This window comes from Galeopterus variegatus, unplaced genomic scaffold, assembly GCF_000696425.1.
Source record: "Galeopterus variegatus unplaced genomic scaffold, G_variegatus-3.0.2 Scaffold341, whole genome shotgun sequence".
Classification (NCBI taxonomy): Eukaryota; Metazoa; Chordata; class Mammalia; order Dermoptera; family Cynocephalidae; genus Galeopterus; species Galeopterus variegatus.
In genome coordinates, this window is record NW_007726452.1 from 468073 (window position 1) to 478038 (window position 9966).

General features: G+C 37.5%; 1 long non-coding RNA gene across 1 annotated transcript; it reads left to right on the forward strand.

The window, feature by feature from the left end:
• The first annotated feature begins 7759 nt into the window (after positions 1-7759).
• Positions 7760-9382, forward strand: LOC103586451. The gene is made up of 3 exons (XR_550149.1): positions 7760-8081; positions 8552-8579; positions 9046-9382. It is a non-coding gene; the product is annotated as an uncharacterized LOC103586451 (long non-coding RNA).
• The last annotated feature ends 584 nt before the right edge of the window (positions 9383-9966 follow it).

Genomic DNA, 9966 nt, shown 5'->3' on the forward strand with positions numbered 1-9966 from the left:
GCAATGTGTTGAAATTGTCACTTAAGTGCTTGGAATCTGAACACAGAAAATGACAGGCAATGCCGAAGGTCTGGCTCCAGTGCATGTCTTCACTGTAGCTGGAGTCACTGGAATGGTGAAACCAGTTTAGGTTCAAGGTCGCTGCTGACATTCAGCTGTCATGGCTTCATTGTCTGCAGGCCTTCTCTCCATTGACACATTCAAGAGTACTTTATAGCAACCACAAAGAGCCAGTCAATTGATACCATTACACTTCATGCACACACAAACCACAAGCCTGTTCAGGACTGTTGATACAGTCTAACATTTATTCATTAAGGGATCTATTGAAAATGCAACTTGCCCAACCCCTCTCTTAACAACATAGACTTACTTGTTTAGTCCAAACATTTAGCTACGTCTTTTTCAAGTTTTGCACAGCATTCTCTAATTGAGGTAACATTATCTGCATTTTAATGCTACACCATTTATGTCCAATGAAAGATTACCTGAAGAACCCTGCCATTACCACACTAGTTTAAATACGTGCAGTCTTATAGAAAAAATATACACAAAAGATGTAAGCAGGGGGAAAAGGGAGATATTTATTTGTTCTGGGAGTGCCACGGAAATCCAATTGCTCAGAAATAAGAGTCTGGAGTGAAAGGAGGGAAAATCTAAGCTTGGGTCAGGGAAGAGGCAGTGATTAGCTCCATTGTTAGGAGCTCTTTGAGCTTCGTTGGTTGTAAAGAAAAACCCACTAATGAATCTATTGAAGCTTGCCAGAACTTTGTGTTGAAGACAACTTAAGTTATGGTGCTTATCTAAAAAAATGGTAGTAAAGCATGTGGATATATAAAACAGCACATATGTCTCTTTATTAACAGCTTGCCCATAAAAACCAAAAAAAAAAAAATGTTTAAAGATTGTATGTTGCACAAATGATCTGTTTAGCATGCATATATTTAATTCAACATTCACAGGTCTTGAAAAAAATCACCTAAATGATGATGAGATATAAGTAAATATGTCCTATCTAATAGTTAAAAGATGGGGAAACAGGCAGAATTATAATCTATTCTTAGTTTTCTACTAATATTTGTAAAGAAAGATGGGTTTAAAAGTCAAGTTGGAAGACTGTCTCATGTTTTGCATATTCTACATATGCAGAAAACCTTTCATTAAGGAATGTAATCAACTGACATTAAAAGTAATAGACTTTGGAAAAAAGGACCAATATGCCCATGTACTATGCATAGTAAAAAATGCTCATCATACTTCCATCGTATGTGGACTTTCCAACACAGAATTGAATCTGTTTTTGCAGGTTGATGTAATATTTAATTACATATGCCTATTTAATTCTACAAAATGCATTGCACTGTCTAAAATAAGCTTATCATTAATGTAAGAAATCAATTAGGCAGCAGTATACTAGAAAAAATAATTTTGGCCAATCCCTTGGTCAAGATCACTGCTAGCAGCTGGAAAACTTATATTGTATAATAAGTAGAGGTAGCACATATGAAAGTTTTGCCCTAAGTTAAATTTTGCCCAATATTTTTAAGTGTTACATTAGTGAAATAAAGTTCAAACCCTGAATGAGAAGAGATCCCCACACCCCCCTAATCCCCCCACTGTCAAAGTCATCCATGGTTCCATGACTTTTTCATAAAAATGAAGTTTGTTACTTGTGAAGCACGATTCTCTACCTCTCATAACTTGTTTTATAATTAAATGAGTGTTATGTCAATGAATTCACTCATTTTTTTTATGAGCACATAAGCATTATTCCTTCAAAGCCTACGATTTTGGGGCAACAGGACTAACTACTAAGCAGAATTCTTTCTTATAATATCAAAGTCTCTCTACTTTAGGCATCTCAGATTTCTAACTAGGGCTCTGGGAGACTTTTTGTAGAGATTATCTTGTAGTTATCATGAAATTCTCTCTTTAAACCCACGTCTACATAACAGAAGATACTGTTGCCACAGTATGAGCAGCCTCTCTTCAGGCATTTATTAATTTGCTTCAGTGATCACACTAGCATGAGTGAAGATTAAACACAACCAAATAAAAACTAGTTATATGGTTGTAGTTTTCTTCAGGTCCAAACCATCAGGAATCCATTGTGATAAGATTTTCACCAAGAATGTCTCTTTTTCTACAAGATTTTGTGTCAAGAAATTTGACTTCTTATTGACCAACGGAGAAATTTGAGGATGAGAATTGCAAGAGCTATATCAAAAGATTAGGAGGTAAAGGAAATCAATACTTATAGGATATCTACTACATTCCAATATTGTATTGGGCATTCTACCTATGATGTAGTCTCCACAACAATCCTATATATTTTGTGATTATTATTATTCTATTTTGTGGATGGGAAGACAGAAGCTCCAGGAACTTTAAAAACTTACCTGAGGCTACAGAGAAAGTTAGTGGTAAAGCTGTGATTTAAACCAAAGACCGTATTCTCCTGAAGCATATACTTTCCTGAATACCTGTTTCAGCAAATGACTTATGAGACCTTGGTGAAACTTGGCTAATGTTACTGATGCCATTAATAGTGAACCCTACCTTCTATCTTTTTCTCCTTTTCGATTGCCTCACTTCTTTTCACATTCACTTCCTACAATGAGCTTTCATTTTGCCTCTCTTTCCTTTCACTTCTTTCCTTCACTCCTAGAGAACACTGAGGATTGATTATCTTTCGTATCTGACTTCTCCCACATTGGACTATTCCATATCAGCTTCCTAGAAGTAGCTTCACTAACAAGTGAAGATGATCTACTTATTTACAACTGTTTCCACTGGATGTTTTTAAATCAAGAAAAATGTACAGATGTAAAGCTGTCTGCGCCGAATTTAGGGTCATTGTAAATGTTATACAAAATCATTATAATATATATTATAATCCTTCAAGCTTCCTTCCAAAACTCTTTTATTACCTTTTATTAATTTAACAATTTCTAGGAAATTTCTTTTGAGATGAGGAAACAAATTTTTATGGTAAGCTACTCTGCATTTCCACTGGAGAGTCCATATGAGAGGATGTATTCTAAATTTTATAGCCTATACCATAATGGCCTTCTGCACACATGCTGTGCGTGTGGGTGTGGGTGTGTGTGGGTGTGAACTTCCAGGTATACCCTTCCTAACATCTAACCATCCTTTATTTGCACTACTCTTGTAAGGTAGAAACTTTCATATGCGTCTGACATATTTCTTCAAGAAAAATAAAAGACTGTTTAGGTGCATGTTATCAGTTAAATAGCTTGGTCAATTTTTGGAGTATTCACTCATTTGAATGGCAAAGAAATTAGCCCATTTGAAAATTAGAAAGGTATGGTGCTTTTAACACAGACACACATATTCTCTGTCAGAATGCAATTTTTTTGCCTGTCCAGCTGTATTTCCAAAAACTATTCTAAATGGGGACTTAAAAAAAATATTTCTTACTAAAAATGACACCAAATAATATTCACATAATAGCAGACAGAGAAAGATAACTAGGACAAACAATTGACTTTCCTTCTGAAACTTTGCTGGAACTAGATATAGATTTCTACTTTTAATGATGTAACTTGGTCAAAAACATTTTGAAATTATATTAAATTCTATATTAAAAATAAAATTATTTTTTGGGAAATTCTCCCCATAGTGTAATATTTAATTTTTACCCTTTTCTAATAGTATGCAATTGAAGCAAATATTATGTGGCTTGGTTACTGTTAGTATTTCACTCTTCCTGGTGAAAAAAATATAGTAAGTGTTACAAATAGCTTACAGAAAAATAATAAACTCTTTTAGAAAAGTGAAATATGCTTTTAAGATGCTTTCCGTTAGTTTCTAATCTAGAAGGAGGCTTATTTGATGGTTGTACCCTATAATTAGTGGGATCAGCAATCAAGACAACTGTGATTTATTTTACTGGGAGAGCTAAGAAACTGAAGACATCTGGCCTAGATGACTCTGATGGTAAAATTCAAAGTACACCTAAATTTGCTTTGTTACATGATTCTCTTCAGAGGGATGAGAGAAGGTGTTCTATGCTCTGCATGAGGACAATTCTTCAGTGTCAAAATCAAATAATATTTGTTCTCCAGCAGCAGCATTTTGTATCATATTTCTAAAGACAGTAAGCACTTGGGTGGATGTCAGTGAATAGTAAACACTAATTGATCTGATACATCCATATGCACGTGCACAGATACACATGGTAGCCTGTAATGGTTGAAAAATTACATTTTGATTTTATTAAAAGATCTGTCACCTTTAGGTCGGAGTGGGATTTTGGAGGGGTGGTCTCGCACAGTAGAAAACTATCTTGACAACAGTGGTGTTTTAGGGTTGTTTGTTGTTTGGCTTGTTGATGATGCTTAGCCAAGGAGACACTTCCTTTCAGATTCTGTCTTCCAAACCCCAGGGCTCTGTTCTGGGCAGTTCAGCCTAATGGAATTAAGCCTGACATGTTTCAACTCTATTCCTTATAAAATAAACATAAAACAATGGTTTAGATTTCTAATAAAACTCTTGAAGGATGGGGGACTCCAACTTTCCCTGTTCTTTACACATCTGTAAATAAATCACATAAAAGAGGAACACAACAGGATAAATCAACATAAATTTGAAATCCACTGCAGCATATTAAATGGCGCAGTCTCAGTCAAAGAGAGGCTGACCCCGAGGCTTCGTGCAGTTTGAAGCTAATTGTTTTCGTCAGGATGGGAACGTCTGGAAGTCCATGGCTGTATCCCACCAGTAAGGCTCCAGTAACTGAGCCGGCCCACAGAGAATGGGCCCACTTTGTAGCGACACAGCGGGCCCAGACACCACCTATTCTCCTCTCCAAACTGTCATGCATAACAACTTTATTGTGCTAAATTGAACTTGAAAGCAACCAAAGGCTATGAGAAGGAGAGGCTATGAGAAAAGCGTGCTGTCAGCGCTGGCAAAGGCTGACCTGGAAAGTAGGCTCAGAGACAGGGGAATAAAAGACCAGGCCCCATGAACACAGCATATTGTTTCATTTTAAAGTATGATTCCCATACCAGAGAAAGTAGCAAATGTGATGTAAATTTATTTAAATAGATTCGACCGCTTAAAAGTTTGCCAGCCGCTCTTATCCAACTTTCCCAGCTCTCTGATTCGTTACTTACAGTGGGAATATAATGACATATAGTCATCATTGTAACAGCTTCTTTGCAGGGGCACAATGATGATTAATAGCCAGCAGCAAATTTTCACATGGGCTCTGAAGCACTATGGCATTAAGCAGCCAAACAGTCCCAAATCCCCCTTTTCTGTTCCGCTGAAAAGTCCCCTCCTTGTACCTTGCAGATAGGAACAAAGCCTATCTTAATTCCAATCAGCTTTTCCTCATTCAAAGGGACCTTCTCTTTTTCATAATTGATTCATGTGCATTTTTTAGTGTTCCGCTGAGCTGAAGCCACTTTTCTCCTTTTCTCTGTTCTGTCCCCACACCAGCACCCCTTTTTTTTTGTGAGGGAGCAAGGAGTGGGAAACATTTCAACAACAACAACAATATAAAGTGGTGTGTTTTTTCTTCTCTAAATATTTGCCAAATAGATTTCTCAATTAGTATTAGTTTGTGCTTTACCTTTAAAGGGTTTAAAACAAAAATTACCTCCTGGATTTCTCTGTCCTTGCTGGAAATGGTTTTAGATATAAACAGTATGTGCTTACTGAAGTAACTCTGGTGGGAGCCCCACCACCATGCTCTGTTTCATTGGGGGAGTCTGAGTAGCTCTCATTCCCACGAGAGACTCACAGCTGGAACGAGGGCAGAATCTCTTGCTCCAGACAGATCCTTTTTTCTCCTCTGTGCCAGTAGCCATCAAAAAAGGAAAAGGGGACCAAAATGGGAGGCACCAAATTAAAACCTCCTAACCCACTCTATCCTTGTTAAGTATCATTTTACCCCATGGTAATCTTACATTATAATTATTAGCAGAAGCTCCTGTGCTATTTGTAGAAGTGCTCTCTCCTATCTACTGTGTTCACCCTGTGATAACGACATAAATGACATCAACCAGTGCTATTTTGGAAAGGGATTTTTACATGCAAACTCATTTCTGTTTGTATGACAATATAATGGCCATAAAGTGCGGAGTTTTAGTAGATATACTTTGCATATTTGTTTGCATTTCTTACAACCCTGCTCTCATTTTTCTATATAAGTAGGGTGACCATATCTATGCCCCTGTTTGCTCAGGACAAACCTCATTTATGTCTATTGTCCTTATATAATTATTAAGTGCTCTCTTTCACTCTCAAGTCTCCTGATTTGAACAATTTGAAAAATCCATGCCTTTTTGCTCTTAAAAAGGCCCCAAAATGGCTTATGCAAACCGAAAGGGTAGGTTGTTACCCAGGTGGCTATGGATTGATTTACACTATCCCAATTCAGGGGAAAGAATCAAACTTGGAAACCCTGTTGCCTATGTAGCAGCATCGACTTTTGTCTAGCCCACTTTTAAGGGTCAGTTGACCCTATATGGCTTCTTTGATATATGGCAGAAAGAAGGTCATTTGCTGAAATGAAAGACACATTGTGAGCCAGATTGTAAGGGTGTCACTCTCTTTTGGCTTGGCCACAGTTTTCACTGTGACCGAGCAACATACTTTACTGGTGAGGTGAAAATACTCTGCCATGTTTTAGAATAATAGCCTTTCTCATAATTTGGTTTCTCCAAGAGGCTAAATTAAGAATATGTCCAATTGATAGGAGAAATTTTGTTTATTGTTTTCATTCGGTCCTTATAACTTCTCATAAAAAAGCAACATGTGAAAGTGGCATCACATGTCTCTCTTAGAGGTGGGTGTAATCCAGTCTTTGTTACAGAACCAAAGTCTCTCAGAGAATGTTACACATTCACAAGGCAATGCCCTGAAGGGCTGGATTTTGCATGTGAATTTTGGGGTTAACTAAGAGACATATAATATCATCTGTAGTTAGAGAACTTTCTGCTAACAGGGCCACTGAGAAGGTTCATGAGTTATTTATTACTGAAAGTATACGAAATAAATGTTATCCTGGTATGCTAGTTTTAGAGTAACTATAGCAAGACCCTAAAATTTCTCACTTTCCATCAAACCGTAGCCTATATTCAAGTAGTGGAAGGACAAGCATATAAAAATTATGACTCTGCCCTAATAGTTCCTTTAGAGGAGCATAGTCCCCTGGTGAAGGCATCATCCTAAGCCAAATCTAGGCCTGCCCAATCTTTATTAGTGCCTTTTATTTCATTTTGAAATAATTCCTTTAGAAATGAAATAAGTGGAATACATGAAAGACGTTTTCTGATGTACTCTTTTTTAAAAAACATTTTAAAAACTTTGTTGGTTGTGAGTTTCTTTATTTGTAAAGTGAATGTTTGGATAACCATAAAATCCATTCTACCAGTATGTCCTTCTTTGATGGTGATAGCAAGCTGTCCTGTTCAATAAGTTCATGGATTGTGTCACTGCTGAAGTCCAACTCTGGGAAATTACTCAGTGTTTATAAGCCCTAGATGTTGTCTCTGTGAATTTAACAAGGAGAGATGGTTTCCCTAACAATTCTTTCTATTATTTTGTATGTGGCTGTGTCTGTTCTAAAAACTTTCAGCTCATCCTGCTAGGTCTTTTACAAAGATGCAGATATTTCTTGAAAGTGGCAAAAAAAAAAAATCAGAGACTTTTTGTGCCTGATGTGATGGAATAGGTCTGAGTTCTGTTAAATATGATTTGAACATATTAATAAAGCCTTTTCTGATATATTCTTATGCCCTCATTTTCACATAATGTTACTACTATGAAGAAGTATAATTAGGAGTTTGATACGAGCCATTACAATCTAAAGAGTGTTTGGTGACAAGTTTTGTTAGATTATGGTGATGGGTCTGGCTGTGACACTCCTACACTCATGGACTCAAGAACAGGATTTTTCAATGCAGTGACCCTTGGGGCTCTCAGGTAAATTGTTTCTTTAATCCTGAGGTTTTTGATGAATTTCTAGGGACACACAGAAGGATGGATGCATGAATTCTATGCTTACGTTGTCTACTAGTACCTTTTGAAGAACTGAAGAAGATCAGGTACCTCTTTAGACTTTGGTGTGAGAGACATGTTACCTCTTGCTTTGCTCTAGTATATTCCCCCTCATTCACTCCATTGCTGTCTATCATCTTTAGAATGCCATACAGCACCTACAGTACTTTTTCCTCACAGTGGAAAATTTCTTTATATAAATGATATAAACAGGTCCACTACCCTTATATAGGCAGGGCCAACCCCTTTCCCACACAAGCCTAATTCTGTCTGGATGCCCAAGATATTTACTTTACGTACATATGCTATCCTTACCCTAATTTCAAGCCAGCTAAATAAATATGTTATACCCAAGGTGGATATTATTTTATTACATGGTGGCTACATTTAGAAGTATAAAGATCTGTTTATTGATTCCTGTATGGTTCCTTGATATACTCATGCTTTTCAGGTCGTTCCTTTTCTATATTTCTCTTCCTTTTTTTACTTGCTAACAGAGTTCTGGTTTCTTTTCCAGGTATCATGCAAAAATAGGCTTGGAGAAGGTAAGCGTATCTCCATGAGATGAGTCATAATTGGTCTGAACCTTTCATCATCATTCCATTCTCCTTTGCCAGGGATTGGTTTAGGGATTTCATGTGACTCTTGGCCAATGGAACACAAAAAGAAATCTGTTGGGAAAGATTTTCCTCCCAAAAGAAAAGGAGACAGATTAATGAAGAGAATCCCATGCTTCTCCTTCTCCCTGTTTTTAGATGTTTTATGAGGACTGGATCTTGGAGTTATGGCAAAAGTTGTGGGAGTGAGCAGGACTGAAGCCATATTGGACTTAAAACTGTCTGGGCTGTGGGGACAGGGGGAGGGGCATTTTTAAAAGGCAGGGTTTTTTTTCCTCTCCACTCTTTCTTCCCATCCCCTGACTTTCTTATCTTGCTTGCTAAATAAGAGAACAAGGCTGAGAAGCTAATCAGTACTTCGCAAAGCTAACTGTTCTTTCTTCGAGACCTGCAGAGATTCAAGAAGTGATCAAGGCCAAGTGACTGGAAGCTGACCTCGGGCACCAGCCAAGTCAACCAGAGCTCTGCAAAGGGAAACTATGCGAAAGACTGCAGAAAAGATGATTCTACTCTGGGGCAAATCAAAATCTGGCAGGGTCCTGAGATAACAATGAAGATGAGAACAGAAACCAGACGAGGTGGTGAGACCTTGTACTTGACTTGCAGACATGAACCCCTCCTAGCTCACGTCTCCTCTCCTGCTTTTCGCCTCCCATGCCCCATTCCCTCAACCCCTCCTTTAAAAAACTTCAGTAAATCGACATCTTTGAGATGGGATAGCCTATCATGTCCTTCAGCTGAATACATCTACTTTTCTAATGCCAACCATTTGACTTCTGAGTCTTTTTTTCTTTCCTTCTCAAGGGGGCAGGCAATCAGACCTGACTGTGGCAACGCAAGACAAAAAAGAAGAGAGTTCTAAAACATTTGACTCAGACTCATGACATTGGCGAGATGTTAATTAACCAATTTGAAAACTGCCTCATCTTGACTTCTTATTGTATGAAATAATAAACCCCTATTATTCAAGCTATTTCTACTTGGGAATTCTGTTATTTAGAGCCCAAAGCATATTAACTGAATTCCTTAGTTTCTCTTTTCTGTTGTTCCTTTCTTGGTACACACATCTTTCTAGTTTCTCTTAGCCAACTTGATAGTTTGATAGAACTCAGACTATTGTAGCTGGAAGCACAACAGAGATGACCTCAGTTAATCTCCTCAATTTATTGTGGTGGAAATGGAGGCTCAGAAAGCAACAGTAATCTGAGATCATGGAGGTGGTCTAGTCTAGACAGAGCTAGACTAGAATTCTGGTTTTCTGAATTATAGTTGTCTTCCCTCTACAACAATTTTGTTCACCTTCCCCTTTTGCTCT